We start from the raw sequence: 13,640 nt of genomic DNA, 5'->3' as shown, positions 1-13,640 counted from the left end.
AGCAAATATAGCACAACAGGATCAAGAGTCGTTAGTTCAAGTCAGGACTTGGATGACTGAGCAGGTGGAAGTTTTACATGTCAGATGGAGGAAGCTTAATGCGATATTGAGTAGCAGTTACATAAACTCTGCTAGGGTGTTACTGCTCCTTTACCAACACGCAAGCTGCGGAGGTTAGGGAGTTTGAAGTGGATAGAAAAGTCAGGTAGTCCACAGCCATAAAGCTTCTCTTTAATTTCTGTTGGACTCAGGTTTTATCAGCAAATGGTTGATAAAGACATAACTGTCAGCACTGAAGTGCTTTGGTTTGGTTTAAAGTGGAATTCAGGTGCCTAACTGCAGCCATGCAGCCTGCAAAACACCCAGCCTGCTTCCTTACCTGCCTCTCCATCCAAAGGCACACCAATTCACACCGCAGCGGCAGGTTTCGCTCTCCCACGTTGTCAGTAGGTACTGAAATGTGAATGAGACACAGGACTTCTCATTTGCTCAGGGTGATTTTGTTGTGAATCTCATCTTGGAGCACTCATGCCTCTGCGTTTGATCCACAGAGAGCTGGTAGGAGCAGCCAGCGCTGTGCACTGCACCACGTCTGAGTGAAATGCACTGACAGCATGGGGACAACACCTCAGGTGTCACCTCTCCCTAAAACCCTGGCACTGAGCTGTAAACACATGCTCTTTCTTCCTCCTTCCACTTTTGACCCCAAACCCTTCTTTTTCAATTTGAACTATGCAGTAACTCAGGCTAACAGATGGGATGCAGGAGGCCCTACATGAGAATTACCTGTGGTGGGCTGGGTGTGCAGACCATGCATGTAGGAGAGACTTCAACAAGGAGGTTGAGGAGGATGCCAAATACTAGTTGTCTCCTTTCTGCTGAGTGCTGCAGGCTACCATGCAAAATGTAGCTGGTAAGAATATTGACTGGTGTCCTCTGGTTTAAATAAGTGCCAGTAAGCAACCATCTGAGGAAAGACAGGACATGGAAACAAGTAAAGGGAGGGAAAGTATAGGTAAAAAATGGTATTGCCCCTAATATGCAGTTTCAGGCGAAGGGTGTTTAACACTAAGAAATGGAAATGAGCACATCTGGGATGGCAGCAAAGTTGAAATACCTGAATGTGCTTATTTAAAGAGTGGGACAGAGATAATACATTAAAATAATGAGTATATTGGAAGAACTAGCACATGAAATGGAAGTAAAGATTTTGAATAAATAGCTGAGACTTGGTCAGATAGTGAGGAAAGGACATAAGTAGCAAGTACCGTGCCTATGGTTAAGATGAAGGAAGACTACAACATAAGCAGTTAGATCCACTGATCAGATCTCAACCCTAGGCAAAGCTTGTAAATATTGAAGGAAATATTACTGAAGATATTGAGAAAAATTAAAAATAAGATAAAACACAACATATACTTTAGGACTAGATTATGCCACACTGATGAGGTATGAGCCTTTACTAACTGATCTTCTTGCTGACAATGTGTCATGGTTTAACCCCAGCCAGCAACTAAGGACCACACAGCCACTTGCTTACTCATCCTCAGTGGGATGGGGAGAGAATTGGACGAGTTGAAGTGAGAAAACTCATGGGATGAGATAAAGACAGTTTAATAGGTAAAGCAAAAGCCACACACACAAGCAGAGCAAAACAAGGCATTCATTCACCACTTCCCATGGGCAGGCAGGTGTTCAGCCATCTCCAGGAAAGCCGAGCTCTGTCACACTAACAGTTACTTGGGTAGATAAATGCCATCACTCCAAATGTCCTCTCCTTTCCTCTTCTTCTCTTCTTGCCCCAGGTTTTATTGCTGAGCATGATGATATGTGGTATGGATTATCCCTTTGATCTGTTGAGGTCAGCTGTCCCGGCTGTGTCCCCTCTGGTCCCTTCTTGTGCACGCACAGACCGCTCGCTGGTGGAGTGGTGTGAGAAACAGAAAAGGCCATGACTCTATATAAGACCCGCTCAGCAATAACTAAAACATCCCTGTGTTATCAACACCATTTTCAGCACAAATCCAAAGCATCACCCCATACTAGCCACTATGAAGAAAATTAGCTCTACCCCAGCCAAAACCAGCACACAAGGAAAGCATTGTGTCCAGTCCATCTGGATGTCAAAGAAACACACCAGGGACAGCAAAAGTTAATGCAGCGCAGATTAAAATCAGTAGCAGAAAAGGAAAGGTGGCCAAGGGACCAGCTAAAGAAGAGACAAAACAAACAAGCGAACAAAAAAAAACCCCACACAACAAACAAAAAACCAAAACAAAACAACCCCTAACAACAAGAACAACAAAAAACTCCTAAACAAAACAAACAAACAAACAAACAAATAACCTGAAAAACGAGAGGGGATAGGACAGCTGTCACTGGGGAACAGAAAGGAGATATTTAAGGTAAAAGTCAGTACTGGCACAAAGTAGTGTAAACTGCCCTAACTAAATTTACATTGAAAACTTAAGAAGTTTTGAAACATTAGAGGTGAGAGCTCTGGGAACAGCCACCCAGTCAATATAATAGAAACACTGTTTTAAGACAGAACTTTGCAAATAATTTTAAGCTTGATAAATTATAGAGTGCACAGCTGACTCTGATAACAGGCACCTGGGCTTCATGAGCCAGGAGATCCTTTCCAATTCTTTGTATATAAATTGGAATACAGAAGTTGGAGTACTCGTGGACCAGTCTTCTTACTGATAATGCAAGAGATTATAATTTTTAATACCAAATAGCATTAAAGAATAAAGTGACTTGTTCCTTTATCACCTGATAGTCTGAGGGAAGAGGTAAAGAAGAGAGGTATAGACTTCTGTGAACTGTAAAACTTCTTAAAAATTTAGATTTTTTTTTTTTAATTTATATTGAACAACATTTTTTTTGCATGTGTCTAACATGGTAGTATTTTACATTGATAAAGGAATTGATCACAACAGTAAAAATTGAGATAAGCTAGCAAAAATATTTGCATCTTAATTACAAATCTTTATTGTATAACTAGAATCATGTATAATAGAAATAGGCCTGGGGAGGGACTTACAGAAGTAATTCAAGCCATCCCCTGTGGGGTGAACTATACCCTACAGCAGACGACAGATGTTTATACATTAACCTGTTTGTAGAGATCTCCAAAGATGGAACTGTGTGAACTCCCCTCGCTATTGCAATGCTTTCATTGCACTCACTGTTTAGAAAGGTTCACTTAAGGTCTAGCCACAAACCTTGAAGCAATTTAAACCCTTTTTTTTGTAAGCAACTGTTCCGTATTTGAAGATTGTTATTTTATCTGCCTTCAGCCTTTTCTTCTCTTGATCAAACAGCACTTTCAATCTTTTCCTCGTAGGTTGCATTTTTCTGACTTCTAATCCTTTGTTGTTGCTCTTCTCCGGTTTCAATAAAACTGATCTAAAGCCATAGTGAACTCTGAAAGCCAGTGCTGAGTAGCGCAAGATTACTTTCTGTATCTTGCTGACTTCACTCTTGTTTATAAAGCCTAATATGACATTGTTTACTTGGAAGTTCTTCCTGTTTTACAAAAGGATCGTTTCATGAAGGTGAGAACATGTGTCAGCCAGGCACTTTCAAAAAAAAGAACTGAAACAAACTAATGTGAACTGGTCTTAGTAGAAATGTTTTTAATAAGCTATGAATAAGAAAATTAAAAACTGTGCAATCAAAAGGCATAGGTTTTGAGTTTTAAAGGAAATACAGAATCACAAATAACAAGGAGAGTAACTCGTTCATAAGTTTAAATCTAAGAATTGTAGAACTTTGCCAGAGTACGCTGGTAGAAATGAACCAGTAAACACCAGGAGAACTTTTAATTTCTTTTGTTTTAAGCATGTTGGAAACTAAAGGAATTCTAATAATAGTTAGAATTTTATCTAATACAAGGCAAAAATGTTATGTTGAAAGTATCACGGAAGAGAAAAAAATATTCACATGATGGAACTTTTCTGTATTTTGAAATAATTCAGTGATGCATTTGATCTATTTACCAGCTTTTGCTGTTGTCGGGGTGAGGGGTTTCTATGTTTTCGGGTCATTTGGTGTTGAATGCATGCCAAATGCCAACAGGTCCATGTTCCCCATGTGCCTCCATTCAGCCTGGGTTTCCTTAATGCATGCCAAGGAATCTGTCCTGCACTAGGGTGAAGGACCCATCTCCTGCCCAGGTAATTCTGCTGCTCTCTGTTCTTTGGGGAGGTTTTTCTATGTGTAGATTTGTTTGATACAAACCCGTTTGTTGCTGTGCTGTCCTATATACTTGCCTTTAATTGTGACATTTGTAATGTCTCCAGTGTTAGGTGGATGGCACCGTATTTATTTTTTCTCTTACTACAGATGGAAATAAATATTGAGCATCTTCCTACAGGATTAAAATGTTGGGAATTGTCATGCTCAACAAATGTCCTCACTGACAATGTTTCAGGCATTACTCCTGACAGGAACCTCTCGCTCACTTATTCTTCTTTGTCTTTCCCATAAAAATAAGACAACAGTATTACCTCTCCCTCTGCCCTTTACTTTGCCAGGGTAGCAATACAAACAGTTCTTGCACATGCAAACAACCGCCCTGCATTATGCTATGTGATTAAAAGACAGATCGTACTGCTTGCAGTATCTGTTGATCACACACTCTCAAGCAGAGTGTCTTTAAGGCACATGTTGCCACCATGGCCCAGGTACTGTGTGTTGAGTGGTGACACGAGAGAACTCTGCTCATGGAATCACCTTGACCACTAAGGGGTCTGTCTCCAGACGGGCTGCAGAACCAGCTGGGGCTGTAGCTACGTGCCACAAACCGCTGTCTGGTACCTTCTGCAGCCTGGTGTTCCTCCCGTGACTTCTGCACAGGTTGTTGTGAGCCAGATGGGAAAGTTTCTGCATACACAGAGAGATTTGACGTAGCACACATCGCTGCCGGTATGATGCTCTGAACAATTTTGCTTAACGCTACCTGGAGTTGCACCACAAACACAGGAGCTCACTACAATCTATACTAGTCAGCTCCACAAGGTCAACGACCCAAAACCTTCAGATTTACATTTGAAATGCTCTCCTAGCTAGTACTAAACCAGGAATTAATGCTCACAGGACCACAGACTTTGTGGAGTTTAAAATGTTTATTATTTGTACAAAAACCACAGTAATGAGACCTTTTAACATATATAACCGATTTGTTAAACAAGCTCTTTTTAGCTACCGATCTTTTCCTTAAGTGGAAATATTAAAAGCTGTATTAATTTAATGCTTGGCCAGGTAAACAGAACAGAAAGTATCTCTGCTACCTATATTACAGCAACACTGGAGCTGTGCTCAGCAAAAGGTTTTAAGTGTATATTTGAATGCTCTGATTATCTGATCTACATATTTAAAGGCAGGGCACTGCATTATCTCAAGAAGACGTAAGCTGATACGGATACTGCAACTCTTCTATATTTCAATAGCTATTTTCAGCCTAATTTCAGTGCCTTAAGTCGTATCACCACAATACTGCTAAAAGTACTTCCCAAAGTAAGATACACATTTTTTCTTAAAAGTTGGGTCAAATTATTTCTGTTTCAAAATTATCCAGTTTTTATTGTTTCTCTATCGTAAGATGGTTAGAGCAATTTCTAGGATTTGTTACAGATCTATATGAATAAAAGGCAATGTTGGCCCCAAGATATCCGTGGAAGAGTTCTTCATTTTAGTGAGACAACTGCAATATGAAACACCTTACAAGAAATGTAGGTGTACTATCTGCAAGCCAACTCCTTTATTGCAACGTGTTGTCTTTTAATGTTGTACACTATTATTTGATTGCCTCATCTATGACAGCATGTCCTTTAATTTCAGCTGAAAATTACACACTGTAATGCAACTTTCTCCCCCTCCCTTTTACATTTCTATTTGATTCCATTCTGAAATGATACCAGGTAGTTTTTTCATCACTACATTGCTTCAGGGTGACTACTAATATGTAATTTTCCTGTACAACTCATTGTACCTCTAAAAGAAACAGAAAGCACTTGTAGTTACATTGCCCAGTTACACAGCCACGTGGTCTATGTGATTCTTTTTTTGAAGCTGCATTATCTAAGCTGCAAACTACAAATTTACTTACGCTGCAGGTATGATAAATAAAGGCTGTAAATTAAAGTAGATGGAATTGTGACTCAAAATGAATGGCTTGTACATCCTTAAACTAAAAGCTGGATACACTAAATTAATGATTTATCACAGATAAGCAGCCAAAAGGAAACCGGTTATTGAGGGCATCTTGACTTCCACACTTTAAAAATCACCTCTGCCCTCCTCGTGTGCAGAGTGCTGTGTTACTTGTTCTTTATACAGGTACCTCACAAGTCTCAGCTGCACCAGCTTACTAATGTGTCTTTATTGTTTTCCACATCTATTTTTCTTTCACTGTGATCTTCCTTTGTCTTTTCAGGGTTAGGAAAACTATAATCAGAATAATAACCAAAACCTGACTTTCTTTTCTGGGTCCTTTGTTGTATGTTATTTTGAGGTTTTTTCTCTCCTATATAAGCTGAAGAGTAGAAGCTAGTTTAGAATATAAAGTACTGATTTGCAACCTCAAAATTCCTAAGAGCACTAATCATACTTGAAACACACTTACTACTTGAATATCTGTTGCCTTGGGAATGCACAGGTGCTTTTGTAATTTAATATATGCATTGCCTTTGTAGATCTTCATTATTTGGAACAAAAACTTGTGCAAAATACTGTTGCAAGGTTTCTGAATAGAAATATTACTCCTAAAAATAAAACTGAAACTCTCTAAATTAAAAACAAAATCTGTTTATGCTATTGGCCATCAGGTATTTACAAGCAAGCTTACAAATGGCTTATTATAAAACAAATAGTTACTAACAGTAGTTTGAATCTTCTGGTTTTCTCAGGGTGGTGGTGTCACTAAAATAAATACTCAGTGACAATTATTTTAATCAGTAACAGTTCAATGCATATATAAATTTCAGATGACAACCAGGTATTGGATTTTGGTAGCTAGGAAATTGAACTGGCTGAGACCTCAATGGTTTATTGAACTTGGTTACATGAAGCTGCAATAATAGGCTTTTATTCCATTTTGAAACTGTTTTCACTCCCCGTCGCTGTTGGAAGACTATTTCAGAATGTCATTTCTGTGATTAGAAACTTGTTTCTAATTTGTACTTTAACTGCAGCCTGTTACCCAGCACTGGGACTGATTCTGACAAAGATTAACTGAAATGGGTAGGAGTTTTGCTTGGAGAAGGGCTGATGATTAAGCTTTAAAATATGTGGTACATTAGGAAAAATCTCTCAAACTGGAGACCTCAACCTGATGGGATTTTTTTTTATGGTTCCATTACTGCAGCTATTTAAAAACACAGCACTGAGTTAACTGTTGGTGAATCTGAACTGTCATCCTGGCCACCTCTGAAAATGTCCCCTGGGCTCCGAGCTCTGCCTGGCACCGGGGGGTGAGCGCAAGCAAGCTTGTCCCCTTCAGAAAACGGGTGACAAGGAGAGGGCTACTAAAGATGGGAGAAAAAACTAACTGGAAAAGGAACAATCATGTTTTGTGAATGGAGGACTTTCCTTTGGAAAACATAGAAAATACAATGCACACACATTGCTTGGTGATTCAGGTGTGAAGTAATGCTAAGGCAATAAATGAAGCGGTTGTTGTGAAAGAGTTTCACACATTTTCTCTGTAAGGGTATTAGTGAGAGGACTGCCGGCTGGTACAGCTCCACTGCTACCGGGAAGAGCCAAAGTGCAATTGAAGAGCAAGCTGCTGCGACCACTGCTGTCTCCATATACAAGACAGATCTGTTCTGAACAGGGCCAGATAGCACTGCACTTAAAACACCAAAGGAGCTATATCTACACTAGAATTCATACTTTGCTGCACTGTTGTTAGCAACAGAAAGTTTTTGCTGGAAAAAACAAAATGAACATAGACGCAATCTAGTAGAATTGTATCCATTCTGCTTTTGCAAATGATGTAAGTTGTCTTTAAAGGCTAGACTACAATACCAAATATTTAGAGAGGTTCTTAGCCTTAAAAATAAATACACATCAGTGCACAATGCATACAAGATAATTAGTTAGCTGGCATTTGTTTATACTTATATAAGCAATTATATGATTTGTTGTGTAAATCATTTAAATAAGCAAATTCAGGTGCATGTGTGTAATGAAACTCAGTGTTTAAAAAGCTTGGCCTCCCGTCTGTCCCCTTCTCCAGGGAATGCAATGGTACCTCTGGAACAACCAGGCTGTTACTAAGCAGTGGGAAAAATTGCTTTTGAAGCTTGTGCTTGCAAAACATTTTTTTTCCTTGATGAGTAGTTTAATTTGCTTTCAGGGATGCAAGGATGCAAAAAATGTTCTTCATCAAATTAAGAAAAATGAAGGTGCTTCTGTAGCAGACTAATTAGATACCTATCTCAAATAAATGTTTTGTTTAACGCCTGATTTCTTCTTTAAATACATAAATACCAGCTAGTGTTTTAAAGCTTCTGTAGCTGTGAATGGTTCTGCTGTCCCTCACTGCAAGCTACGTTTTTATTACTTCTTCCCAAGAAATTTATTTTGCTGACATGGGCCCTAATCCAGTGAAGTGTTAAAACATATGCTTAATTTTAAGCGTGTGAATAAAGCCAACAGAACTGTTCCTATGCCTAATTTAAGCACAAACTTGTGTATGGCTTAGTTGGAGCTATACTTTCTGTGTTTTCTTAAAGATTGTGTGTATTTTGCAGAATTGGCACCCTCCTCATGGAAGAATAGACTTTCATGAGTTTTGAAGGTTTGTTGTTATTTATCCAAAAATCTTGAGAAGAAAAATATACCAACAAGTAAACACTAAAATTTGCGAACATTAATGCATTTCTTTAAATACGTATATTATGCAACACCCAACAAATTCCCCACCATTTCATCTTCTACCTCTACATGACATTGTAGTAGCTGAAAATGGCCAAGATACTAGCTGATTGTTTCATGAATGACCTCCTTATTTTCTGTATTGGTTTTCCTAGCTGTATTGAGCTTGCATTTCGGTTTGGTGACAGGATGACCAACTGATGAGTTAGAAGTTCAATATTTCTTAAAATTTTACTCTGTGATACCGAAACATTTTTAAACTGTGGGTACACCAAAGTGGTCTTTGCCCACCGATAAGTAAAAGCTTGAGAGGTGAGAGCTCAACTTGGAACTTGAAAATCACACGGGTAGAACAGGAACTTGGTGATTTTGATGCAGTAGCTAGAGGATAGCTGGTTTCATAGTGAAATGTATTCCTGCAATTTTCACTCCTGCTGGCAACCTCAGACAGACCTAGGGCAGGGTGGACCTGGAAGCTGAGCTGCCTCTCCTTACAAGGGCTTGCATGAGATCCAGGAGGAAACAAATCGGTACAGTGTGTATATAAGCTTACATGACTGATTCTCTTTTGTTACACCAGTGAGTTTTCTATAGAAATGGGGAATCTGGAACTGCTTTTCACCAACATCAAATGTTTTTCACGTATATATATATATATCAACATTAGAAAGCTCAGAGTTATATTTAAAAAAAAAAATGGGGTGGCTTAAAGGCTTTGTGTGTTTCATTTGTACCATGCAAGTTGTCAAGCACCACAGCTGAAGAAAGAATGTGGAGAATCTGCACTAAGCTTTAATTTTACTTAATAGCAGGCACAGGATTTGTTCAGAGTTTTATTATTGGGTGAGGAGTTAAGGTAATTACAGCAGTGGGGCAGAAGGCCAGAAGACGATGGAGAAATCTAAAACCATGAACCATTTAGGTTTAGAGAGTACTTTGGGTCATTTTTAAAATATATTAGCCACCTACCAATAACCCCCTTGACATTTGGGGGAATTTAAATACGCTATAATTATTGCGCCTTGTGTGTTACCATATATTAATATAATCAGATTAAGTATATAGCAGTTTGCACTCAGTCTCACATTTACAAAGTGTGTAAAGGAAAGGGATTTGGCTGAAGTCAATGAGACAGAAGAGGTTAAAATCAGTAGCTGGAAAATGAAAGAGCTGTAAGACGTTCTGCAAGGGTTTTTACTATGAAAACATTCATGCCTGATTTGAATCTGGAACAGGAAAGTCATTTGTTTGGACTTCAAGGTAGGTTTCCTGTCTCAAATCAGCAAGTTATACCTGTCCAGAAAAACACTTAAGCCCATTCTTTGCCTCAGATTCCAACGTGGTGTAAAATTTAAGCAAGTGGTTGAAAGGTACCCTGAATAACGATGGGCTTTAGCAAAAGAATAGGTGTTTTGCTGAATCGAGACCCTAATGACATGCAGTGAATATGTACCAGTATTATACAAATCTCGAGAAAGGCAGAAATTTATTTTTATTATTACTTTCTACTCAATTTCCCACAAAGCATAGGAAACAGTGGATTTGGGAAGAAACATAATCAGTATTTCTTTGGAATTATCTTCAAGCCTCAAATCGTCTTGGCTTTCTGTATTTTATGTCACTGAGTTATAAAGTATTTTCATAGAAGAGGCATATGGTAGCATTAAATAATACTAAATTTGTCTCCCTAGTAGGTATTGACTCAACTGTACGTCATGTGAACATCTATAAGCTTTTATTCATACATTTTTAATTGTTATTCAGAGCACTGAAATATCTGTGAATTGTTGATGCTATCAACAATGTACTTTTTCTGACTCAGTCAAAAGATTTATTTAATACGGCAGTCTTTCCCAGTTTTAAAACGATTATTTAAAAAACTTCAGAATTGCTTTGGCTAGGCTAAGATCTTTTCCTTCAAGGTGTAAACATTCTTCTAAGACACTCATGATCAAGATCATTTCAGTTTGTTGGGTTACTAAATAGCCTACAGTAACACTCCACTGTAACAGAGCTCACTATGCTTTTAAAATTGAAATGCCAGAGTAGGCTATTTCTCTCGATGGATTTCCCTTATGCAAAGGCCTTACCCAAATCCTGCAAGGCTGCTGGAACTCATGAACCAGTAAGGCACCTCTTAATCGTATCCTTATCTCAAATGTCATGTTTGGTCTCTATGCCTAAATAGATGAGCTGTTAGAAAGTGAAAAAGCTGGCACCATCTTGAAGAAAGGAAGGAGGCAACCTGGAAAACCAGGCAAGTCTCAACAGTGATAGCAAAGCTTTTTTGTGTACTGTGGACTGAAAATATCAGGGCACAACAGCTTTTCATAACTGCACACGTGCAATCTAAGCAACCAGAGTTCACTATACTCTTTAAATGATTTGACCCGAAACCCGCTCCTTTACCAAAACATTTTCTTCTACTTGAACGATTGCACTTGTTTGTTATTTTAGGATTGTTCATAAATTCTGAGCTCCTAGAACTGATGTTTCTGATTAAAGAATAGTGGTTTGGGTTTGTTTTTAAAACAGACATAGAATTACGCTGACATTTAAAACAGAAGGAAAAGAGAGTAAACTAGAATTTTGACACTGCAGTTTCCAACACATTCCTCCAAATAAACATTAATAGCTGGGCTACTCCTATGCTGGAAACAAAAAAGGGTTTTTAAAAGCTATTACATAGTATAAGCACTATAGCAGGGTGGGGGAGACAAGTGCTATGAACCTTCACTTGAGCAAAGCTGTGCTGTGTATTGATCCCAGCTTTGGCTGTATGCTGAGGCTCTGCAGTTGAATTTGCTTCCAAATCCAGCAATATCCACTTCTCTACAACAGGCTGGGCAAATTATTGCACTGTGGCACACAACTGATAACTTCTGGACAGCAGAGAAAAAGTACAATACATGAGTCTTGTGAAATAAGGTGAAGTTCCACATTTCCTTGTCACGTTATTAATTCAAATTCTAGTTGTTTTTTGTTTTTTTTTTTACAGGAGAAACTGTGGATGTAACCTCAGACCAAGAGCTTCCAAGGACTGTCCTTTGGCCAGTGAATGCTACCTCTATTTTTGTCAACCTGAAGACTGAGAGAATTTCTGTCTAAAAGAATGAAAAAAGAAATGGCCAGGTGAATGTTCAAGGGAAAAGTTGTGTTTTTAAAGCTGCCAATATCACCGTTTTCCACTGTGGAAAACTAAGTTTAAACTCAATTTCAGAAATAATTATGCCAGTTGTTGTGGATTGTTTTTAACTGGACTTGTTCTTTTACCTTTTCTAAAAAGCATTCTCAGGAAATTTCAGCATTAGAAATGTCAGTACCAAGCTGACAACATTGACTGTACTTTGCAGAAACACTTTTCCTGTACAATATATTTAGAATAATTCCCCAATCCTAGTTATAATTTCACTTTCTAGCAGTGAAGAACATAAACAGCTTGATGAAGGTTTTAAAAACATGAACTCATTCCTTGTATGGCCAAAAAAAATGGTAATATCTAAAATCCGCAGGGAAAGAAGTAAGGCTCTGAATAGACTGGAGTGCTGGGCAGGCAGCTCCCTGTGCCTCACTGGTGACTGGAGCCTTGATTTGCATTACGATAAGAGTTACACCCACATTGTAATATTAGATACATCCTCTGAGTTCTTGTTACAGATGCACAGGAAAAAAGAGCTCTTTTCTGAATCTCGGTACACAACGATTTTCTTAAATACATCATTCTTTGATTTTGGAAAGGTGTTTAAAAAATGATTCACAAGAGAAGAGCAGCTTTACCAATGGGCTCAGACACAGACACAGTGCGGGGAGTCTGGGAGGGGAGGGGAAGGAGGGTGCAGCTCACTCACATGATCCCAGTGCTCAAGCATTGCAGTAAATACTGCTGATGGAGCAGCGAGAGACAGTCTCGCACTTTCCTGTGGCAAATCCCTGTTTTAGCAACTGTAGGCAAAAGGGTCAAATATTTAACTTGGTATTAAACTTAGCAAAATAAACTCAGTTTCTAGTGCACAAAATGTAGTCATGTAAGTACACTGTCCTATCTGTCTGAAAGGTCAGGTATGGCTTAGCAAAGTTTGGAACAGTTGAGCTGGAGGAGTCGAACAGCAGTGTGCTTGAGCGGATGAGGAGGCAGATCATCAATTGTCTACAGCATGGGTCACAAAAGAGAAAGGTTTGATTAATGCATCTGAGCAATTACAGTGGAGCAACCCCAGTACAGCTCTCTGTGACCCAATTTTTCCATTGCGTCTTCTTTCTAGATGCCCCATTGCCCATTTTTGTATGGAACTATATCCGTTTCTGGCTGAGTTTGGGGAAATACTATTTTGTTTACAACTAACAAAAAAATCTTGACAGATTTTCAGCCCTATATAGCCTTGAATCAATACAGGCTGAGTAATACACTTTGGACATATGTTTCATGTGCCATTCTGCTGATGTACAAAAAAACTGCAGACTGCTGTAGCTTATGAAAACAACTGATTATTACTGGAATGTATATACACACCTATATTTCCACATTTTACAGAGGGAAAACCCTGCCTTTCTTTTTCTTTTTTCTCTTTTTTCTCTTTTTTTTTCTTTTCTTTTTTTTTTCTCCTCCCAGCATAAGAACCCACTATTAGACCTGGTGGTGTCATGTTCTCTCTCTCTCTGTCAACTCCAAGCAAAGCCAGTCTGTGCAGTTGCTTGGCCTGGGATTCTCGCTGTTTGACAATTTTAACTAAATGCAGTTGAAAGATCTTTTT

Source organism: Caloenas nicobarica, chromosome 3 (assembly GCF_036013445.1).
Source record: "Caloenas nicobarica isolate bCalNic1 chromosome 3, bCalNic1.hap1, whole genome shotgun sequence".
Classification (NCBI taxonomy): Eukaryota; Metazoa; Chordata; class Aves; order Columbiformes; family Columbidae; genus Caloenas; species Caloenas nicobarica.
Note: the sequence above shows the minus strand (reverse complement) of the source record.